Here is a 10,104-nt window from a genome sequence, read left to right on the forward strand (position 1 = left end):
GTCTATTATTTATTCATAAAAAAAAGCTTGGAAAAATTGAAAATTTGACCTGATGGTGCTGTTTGACGGGTCACTAAAGCTAGCACAATTCATCCTAAAGAGAACATGAATGTTGCAAAAATATCATTATCCATTTGATTATTTTATTGATATTTCTGACAAACCAAAGTGGTGGACCAGCTCACCAACACATAGCACAGTATTGCAAGCATGTGTAAAAAATAAACATTTGATTCTGTGGTGCTTTGTGTATTGTGTGAGTGCTTGGGACTGTCTATGTGCATGATTGGTTTGTCTGTGTCTCTCTGTGTTGCAGGGGCTGGCCGTGGCTTCCAGGTGCTGGAGCACGGGACACACTTCCTCACCTGCGCCTTATCTGCAATCATCTCCCACTGCTTAAATACTCCAGCTTCACCTTCCATCGGCGCCGGATTGTTGCCAACTTCAGACGTAGTAGATTTGCCGACTCAATTTAAGATTTTCTCTTGTGTGCTTTTTGAGACTCTCTCATGCTTCAGGATTTTTTGCTCATTGTGTTTTTTGCATTGTGTTTCCTCCAGTGCCTCCCGTCATTGTCGTACTCAGTCCTTTGCCTCACCCACCTCCTCAGAATCTACGCCACCTTCCATTTCACCAGCCTCACCTGCCACCGCCATTCCCTTCCTGTTTTTCCTCCTGGGTCCTCCCTCACTCACAGTTCCCCGAACCGTCACAGATTCACTGCTTTAAACAGACAAAGTTTCTGTGCAAATATTGCACAAATGATGGTTTAAATAACTAACACGGTTTGCAGTCCCAAATAAGTGTTTTGTATCTTCGTTTTTTAAACTGGAACTAAATTTTTAGTACCAGAGCTAGTGTCAGTACTGAGTAAAGGTATTCAAGGATGGAATGATCCTTGAAATGAACACTGATGATATTGCTGTACTCTGACACTTTCAACAGCCAAAAAGATAACCTTTTGTGTAGCACCAATGACACATTTCATGCTTACAGGATGTGGTTTTATGGAAATTATTATCCCCACTGACAAAGCACTGACAAGCAAGACACAGTAATGAAATCAAATCTCCATTTTCACTGAAGCAACTGCATAAGAAGCAACACAACAGAGCCTGAGCGCCTTGGCCTTGTCTTGAGCGGTTAGAATAAATCGGGCCACACGGGAAGTGCAGTGAAATGCTCTTGTTCCTCCCTGACAGCACATACAGCCCTGTGCATTGTGTTTGTGTGCGTGCCGAGGTCTGGGGAGTGTTAGGCCGATGTTGGAGGGAGAAATGCTCGGCTCACATCTGAGAGCGGTGGCTGATGCTCGGTCCCTTGGGCTCTGCAGCACCATCGCTGTCAAACCCCGGGGCCCTCGGTTCTTCTCCTGCAGCCTGTGGATCAAACACTAGGCACAGGACTGTCAAAACCCATCTCATCATGGGGAGAGGAACAGACTGAGAGGCTGTGATACAGTTTACTGGCAAGAGAGAGGGACAAAAAGCACTTTGCTTTGACTCTTGGACCCAGTGTGTTCGCTCTGCAGTTTCCTATGTCTTACTTGTGTTTCAGCATGCTTATAAACGTGTCCTACTTACTGACCATACATGAACAGCACTGGGCACTTTGGGAGGCTTGTTAGAGAACAACATGTCCCCACATGCATACAGTGCTTGTGATAACATATCCTGCATATGTTTTCTTGAAATCAAAGAGCAAAAACATGAGAATGTGGAGACATGGTATGAAAACAACATATGGAAGAGAATAAACATTAAACAACATGGCCTGGGGCACAGAGGAGTATCTTGGAAAGATTAATGAGTGTTTCCGAGGACCCCAAATTAAAATAGCATCGCTTTACATATCATCTTGACAGGAGATAATTAATTACCACCCCACATACAAGCATTTTCAGAAACATCATGATTACTGTGCATGCACAAAAAGTCATAGCTTCCACTAATGAAATTCACTGCTTCTTTAATTGATGTCTCTATTGGTGAGGTGCCAGCAGGTCAAGAGAGCTTAACTTTGCATCCGCAGAACTGCTGCCTCAGTGACTCGCTCCTCAAACTAGACCGTGGCAGACAGAACTTATGATCCCATTTTTAAGTGAGAGAACCTGGAGGGAGGAAGTACACTCAGGAATGCAACAAGGACAGTACCGCAGCGATTTAAGTCATGGGGACTTACAGAACTGCACAGTATCTTTAGAGCTACCTGAATAAATTATGGAGTGTCTCACACAAGAGATAGAGCTCGCTAAGAGAGTGGATGGAGTGTGCTTGTTTCACCTCCTCATCAATCAAGCATGGAAAGCAATCTAAAGACTGTCGATACAGGATGGGGAATAACATTGAGAGGTCTTTGGTGAATGGGACGGGAAGGCAAATATAGGCACGTCGCCAAAATGTAGGCAGAGATGAAGGCAGAGCTAGATTTCAGCTGCTTGACGTCATCCTAAACCTTGCTTCAGTACTTGGCAAGATTTCCTGTAAAAATACAGATGTTATACTGTTCAAGCGGAGAAAGTAGGGCAGAAAGGATTGTCCCATCTCTATATATGAGAGGATTGGATTTGTCCCATTTGCCAACATAAAATGGTAAAACTCTTTGCCCACAGGACAAGTTAATTTCAAATTTTAGAATAAAATACAAACTTTGGGCGAAACAATCATCTTAAGAAGCAAACTGTTATGGTTGTCCTTTTTTAACCTTGAAACTTAAAAACACCCATGGCTATGTTAAGTAATATCTAGATATAGTATGATGAACTTCCACCATCACAGAGAGTGTTGTCCGGAGATTATTCCCAGCTTTTCTGCATAACAGCTTGTGTTTCACTCACTCTGGGTCTTATTTACATGTTTATTACTTTACTTCACTACTACTTTACTTTACTTTTATTTTATTCCTTTACGCATGTAATGATTGTGTGTTGGGCTCAAAGTAATCATGGCAGAAAGGGCTCACTGGCAGAAATCTTCTCACTTTAACAATAGACTATATAATAAACATGGATAACATGACAGTTCAACAAAAGTGAAGCAAAAACATCTTACACTCCCCCCAGTGGCTGGCTACATGTAAGGCATAAACCCCGCCTCATCAATGTTAGTGAATGGGACAACGTGTCAAACTAAAAGCTCAATGTACATTTGGTGATTAGCACCAAACACAAAGTACAGCTGAGGCTTATGGGAAAAATCTTGGTTTTTAGATATTTAGTCAAAAACAAAAATATTAGACAAATTTTAAAAAATGACATGATGATGACCAGCCTAATGGCTTACCAGTGATTCAAACTGATCCTGTTGAACATGAATTCTGTGACAGTTGTTAAGACATTTTACATTCAATGAAAAATGTTGACTTACTGGTCATATTAGAGTCAGGGGATCAACAGTGAGTAGGATTCATCTTCTGGGGACAATGAATGTATGTAAAAAATTGCATGGTATTCAATCTAGCTTGTGCCAAAGTGGTTGCCAGACTGACATTTCCATCCCCGGATCCCTGCTGCTAACATTGCTAATAAAAGGTACAGCTGTCAAGTATTCTTCTTCTTGCTGTTGGGGATACCGGAGCCAAAAAATAGGTTCTCTGGTTATTTTGAAGTAAGAAATGTGTTTGGGTCATTTGGGTATGAAGGCAGCAATTAATTGCTTTAATCAGCGTTGAATGCTGGACCAATCGTACCAAAATTTTTGGCAAAGCTTTGATCTTTTGTCTCTCTTTTTGCTTTCAGCTTCAGTAATAAACACAAAAACATTGTGTGTGGTTCATCAGTGTCACGTTTTACATGATAAGCCAGCAGTGTATGAAGTTGCCCTGTTGTGCATCGCACTGTACACCACAGGGGTGTCAGTGCTGACAGCAGAAGGAGAGACGGTGCTGGAAACCTGTCAATCTCCCCAAAGCAATTCCCATCCGTTTTCAGCAGAGTATCTGAGATTTATTCAACCTCAGTGACATTTCTCCTTTACTTCACTTTATTTGTAACCTCCCATTCAGCGACAGATGTGCAATCACTTGGTTTTATTACACATTTCAAAAGTAAAGAACAAAATTAGAGAAACAACAACATCAGTATGGGAATATTAAGTAACTACTAGCCCTCAGAAAAGCCTACTTTAATGAGCAACTTAAATTCAAAAATTCAAAAATTCAAAGTCGAGGGACTTTTTTATTTGACTGTGAAACAATTTTGACTCAATTGTGGATTCATGAAACCACTCTTGTTGTTGCACAGCGGTGTGTTCTGCAATGTATCCTCATACAAACATGGTGATTATGTGATGTAGTAAATATAAACTGACATAGGCCTACTTAATGTAAAATTAAGCAGGTTAGGTTCAGGCAATTAAAGTTACATTGGTGAGGTTTCAACTACACCAACTTACCTTCTTGTGGGGACTATTACTCTTTGTACTACTTCCTTCTTTACTCCTGTCAGTGCTTTGGTTATCGGATCCCAGCCTTCCTGATTATGGGGGGTATATACAAATGTCTGGCTCATTATTGGTTATATACGAATTGTGGCGCATTACTTTATACATGAGTACATGAGTACAGCCTGATCTTGTGGTGTGTATCATCTCACAAAGGGGCAATAGCGTGAGTGATTAATTTATGCACCATAACATGCTCCTCATGGCTAATGGCTCCTCATTGCTGCCATTAGCGATCCATCCTAAATGCTTAATAGTGTGCAAAAACCATGGCATGATGACATCAACCTTTGGTTGTTTCCAAAAGTAAATGGTCTGGACAATCAGGCCTTCCTACTCCTTTTTCATGTCGTTGTCTTTTGTGCTCTAAATTGTGTAATGTGACTTGTGCATTCATCCTAGACTCAAGCCATTTCTAAATGTCAGTGCTGCCACATTGGGGACATTTTTTTCCTGTCTGGTTCCACAAGTCTTGATTTAGATCTAATAATATATTAAATCAGCAAGAACCCTGTTCAGTGTGCGCCTCGCCCTGCCAATGATCCTTGACTTGTGACAAATGTTCCACCTCTATGAGTCAGGCACAATGCCCTGCTGCCATGTTAGTATGTATGCCTGGGTCAATGTGAGGCATTGTGTAGTGCTTTGCACTGCTCCCAGATTAAAGGCGCAGAAAGACAGAAAGTGCTGTGATGTATTGCAGGGAAGGTTTGGATGAAATAAACTTGATTCTCTCCACAGGTGGTGACTTAAGTTATATTATATATATATATATATATATATATATATATATATATATATTTCCATTTTTGTCTGAAGACCATAAGGCTGAAAAGCAATTGATCTTTGAGGTTGAGCAAGTGCATTTTCCAAAGCAGATACAGAGGAGAATCAATTTAAAGCAAGAGCACCCGGCGCCACAATTGTTTTCGGGTATCAAAGGCTACGCTTTTCTGTCTCATGAAACAAACAAACCATAAATCACCACTGATTGGACAGTGTGGATGGCATTGGCCTCACCACAGTTCATACAACAAAACCCAGATCCCCATTAGTGAGGTAAATCTAAAAGTAAGTTAAGCTTTGGGATTTAAATGCCAAGGGTGAAGCTGTTGTAATACATTCAATCATTAGGTGATTATCTGGAAGATCAAATATAGACTCTGTTATAAGCAGGGATCAGGCTACATTTAATGAGTGGAGAAAAACTTTCTGGAGTATCGTCAAAATGAATTGTTCAGTGTTCAGGTTTATAAATGAAACCTGAAAATTCTACCTTTTGTTTTTTTTCCAAAGATTGTTGGCTAAACCCCCTAACAAAACTCCCCAATTGTAGCTCAACAACCCTAACTTGCATAGCGGGGCTGTCACACTTTGGATCTCCAGTTGTTGAAGCGGAATGCATGATAGTGTGGTGAGAGAGATACAGAGCATTTAAAGCTTTTCAAGGCTAGTGTGTTCTTCCCTAATCTCTCCAAAACCAAAAGGACTTGAACAAACACAAGGAACAGATTAAAAATTGTGTTTGTCTGTTATAATGTCAAGTGCAATTAATACATTAATGTCTGGGTTTGTGCATTGTAAGGAACCAGGCCATGACTTGCACATCCTGTGTGATGTATTTTTCCACTGTGAGGAAGCTGGTTCATGGATGCTATCAATTTAGATTAATGTAGTGGCTCTATCCCACTCTTTATTGGGTTTGGGGAAGTTTACACTTCAGCAGCCCCAGCCGATGTAAGCCATGATGGCATAATGCTACTCAACTTGCATGCAAGGACCATTGATTTGGCAAACCTTCCAATTTTATTTTGTAGTTCAGGAAAATGCTTTGGGTATAGAAATACAAACATACTGGAGTAAAATGGAAAAGATAATTGGGGGTTTCCTGTGGTCCAGACTAAATCTTCCACTCCAAAATTTGGCTTTCAGGTTCATTGTTTCCTGTTCCACAGTTTCTTGAATTTGGCACAAGTTAATTGGCACTCTTCATTAATGACTGGAGTTTATGATAGAGTGGCCAGCGCGCAAGATACTGCTCGATACAATGCCAATGTCATTCAGGGAACCATATGAATGCAAGGTTGCAGTAATAGTGGAGCTTTTTTTTCTTTCTTTTTTTTCATTGAAAGGCTTTTTAATTTGCTTGCTAGAACACATACCTGGTCTAATTATAAATACAATAACACCGTTATATTTTTAATTGGTGTTGTTCCTCAAGGATTAGTAACAAGCAGATTACTGAAGAGAGTGACCTTTGAAAGGATATGTTACCTGGAGACATTGTTCTGGCACACTGTAGCTTTAATGTAGGGGACAGTGTGGGATTTTAAAATGGTTCACTGAAGATACTGCTTTCACAAAAGGGAAGGGAGTATGTGCGTATTCATATAGAAAGGGTTGTAAGACAATAATACTGCAGAGTAGAGCCATTTCCATTGAAGACATGGCAATAAAATGTTTTATACTGTTTAATCTATTCAATCCTCATGAATTATAAATATGTGTGCTTTTATTAAAGGTACTTAGAGGTACTCAGTTGTGTGTTTGTTCTTAGCAATCTGAAAATAACGACATCCCATGGCAATTCTTTTCTTTATCCAAATACATGAAATTTCACAATTCATTTTAACAATACTGGAGGTAATGCAGTTGAACAAATAAGACAGATAATTTGGCATACTCCTATCTTTATGACTGCATGTCCCTTTCAATGCCCAGTTGGAACTGGAGGGATAACATCAAGTCTGAAGAAATGCAGCCAGTGATTCTGGAGAAAGATTGTTGATGCACGAATTTAAACCCCCACACAAATACATCCTCCTATGCTGTCACATTTATGTCATTACTCACAAGCGCAATAAAACATACTTACAAGCACATTATATTATTTCACATGCACAGATATTAACTGTCATTTGCATGCTAAAAGTCCTTGTGTACAAATTCAATAATTGAGAGTTGTGCAGATAGCTGTGAGAAAAGACAACACATGGGGAGAGGCAAAGAATAGCACTTGCATGTGTAGAAATAAGCAGTAAGAGCACACAGCAGTGTGACAGTGTCTGCTTGACAAGTGCTGGAGTGCATACATGCTCTCACAGGTTCACTCTGCTCTCAAAGTTGAGTTCTGCTCATGTTCATCAACCCAACTTTTGAAAATTTGGGGTGGAAACCAAGGGAGGCTCTAGACCTTATATAATTGGTCACTTTCAATGCTATAACAACAAAGAACAACCCCAAAGGCTGAAAAATGAAGCAAATGCAGAAGTGCCAAATGCTGTAATGCCAAACTCAAGGTTTCAGAACAGCAGTCCACAAACCAATGGCACTTGGCGTAAGAACTGCGGAAGAAGTGTTTCTGTTTTTACTGACAATGTGACCAAACATGGCTACCATAATTAACGGAATGTAAAAGTTGAACTCATCTGTTCTGTTATGTGCAATGCTATTGAAACTACTGTAAAGTAATTTCCTGGAAATGTAGCCAATTACTGTAGTAATTATTGCTAGTCTTAGCTTACATTGATTGTTAGCCAAATCACCATTGCCAGTCTGACTTCCATAACAGAAATCAGTGGAAAAGGAAGTACTCAGTTCACCTACTTACTTAATCTTGCATAAGTAAAAGTACAAAATGATTAATATAAGAATAAACTTAAAGTACAAAAAGTAAAAGGCTACTCATGATGAAGAAAGACCTATTTCAGAATGATTTATATTATATATTGTGTGCTGCACACATTAACCATACCCATTAACTTGTACCTCTGACCACACTGTATATAAAGTGGTAATTAAAATGTGCTCTGAGTTTGTCACATCACATAAAGATGTGTTATTAAACACCTGACCAAATTTGAAAGACCAAAAAAATCACCAAGTATGTAAAAGAAGGTCTCAAAATCATGAAAAAAATGATCTGAAACGCTGTGGGCATGACCGCTGGAAGAGCGGAGGCCACGCCCAATCGCAGGACTATGCTGATGATACGTCTCATTTTTATACTGCTACATTGTCAGGGGCGGGGTTATGCTGAGTATAGTTCCAGTGTGTCATAGAGCTATGGTTTTAGGCCTGCCCAAAAAATCTTAAAATAGTAAAATTTTGAAAAAACAGTCATTGTCTAACTCCACAATGCAGTACTGTCCATTAAAGGGTCTTTTTAACATGTTTTCAACAATCAGTTTCCAACATTTAGAATGTGTTTTGAAACAAATCTCTGAACTCACTTTACACAGACTTTAAAATATTCATATTTATGCTATATTCTATATACTGTATATATTGTACATGGTGTATACACTGTATTCATATCACACCTTCATACTGTAATATATCTTAAGAAGACATATTTTCAAGTACTAGTACCACAGTAAACAACTTTGATATTTCCAGACATTTTTGGTAAGTGTGAGGGTCAAAGTACTCAGAAATGATTTGCTCTAACAGTCATTAATTTTTCATTAACTAGCAGACCCTTTGTGGAACCGTGTTATTTTCCTGGTACAGTGTGTCCTTGGCATATTTTTTCTCCAGAGAGCGCAGGTAACAAATTGGTGCATCTCAGTCCTCGCCTCTGTTTTGATGGCAATACACTTCCCATTGATGATAATCATCTGAAGCAGAGCATAGTAACAGTGATTAATTGGCGATTGTCCATCAGACAGTTAGCAAGTGATGTACCACACTGCTCTGGATTACAGTGATTCACCAACTGATTGCAAAGGTTATCTAGGAGGAAGATTAAAGCTCTACTTACTTTTGAGAACAACCTTGGACAGATTGGCCCTCGGTTTCCAAGACTACTCTTTGAAATTTCTCTCGAAAGTCTGAAACTCAGTTTGTTTTCATAAGGACTGTACACTGAATGTCCTTCTCAGCAGAGGTAAGGACTTGCCTTGTCACCTATGTTTGTTGTGCAAATGTCCCCTTTGAGAGCTATATCAAGGGCATCAGCGGGTGCCCACATTTGAACGGAGTGATTATTTAGAGAGATAAAAGGAGGCTCATTTGTATTCAGAGATGAGTAAAGAGGGAGAAGTGAGTACATCACGCCCGGGAAGGACCGATACTTGCAAATGAAAGCAACCCACGGGTCAAATCAATACTGTGTCTACGATAATACTGTAAAGTGCATACCAAGGCCATTTATATATTTAATAACACTTACCACCTCAGCAATGCAATGGATGACCATGGTACAGGAGCCGCTCATCTACCCATCCATCCTACTGTATGCTTCTTTATGAGTTTAAAAAGGGGGAAACAATGCAAAAGCAAACCTGTAGCATGAATATTTGAATAAATTTTCTAAATTCACTTTGGAGATGAGTCACATCTGTTGAGAATTGTTCTCTAAGCTTTCATTTCCATTTTCTCCTCAGCCCATTTCTGATTGGCATTTAGACAAAGCTTCAAGTATCCTGGAGAGGATTGACATTTGCGTTGCTATTTTTTTTTTTTCCTGGCTCTTCTGCATATTTGGAATGATAAATCATTCCTAGATGAACTCAACACCTCCAATTCTTTTTTTTTCTCAATATAATGGAAAACAAACCTATGATAAAAGTGAACAGGTTTCAGTTTCCTGTATAGAGTTTGGAAGACTGTGTGTATGTTATTTGTTCTGTGCTACACTATCTGGACCCAATACATGTTCGTA

Source organism: Plectropomus leopardus, chromosome 4 (assembly GCF_026936395.1).
Source record: "Plectropomus leopardus strain MGB_pleo_1.0 chromosome 4, ASM2693639v1, whole genome shotgun sequence".
Lineage (NCBI taxonomy): Eukaryota > Metazoa > Chordata > Actinopteri > Perciformes > Serranidae > Plectropomus > Plectropomus leopardus.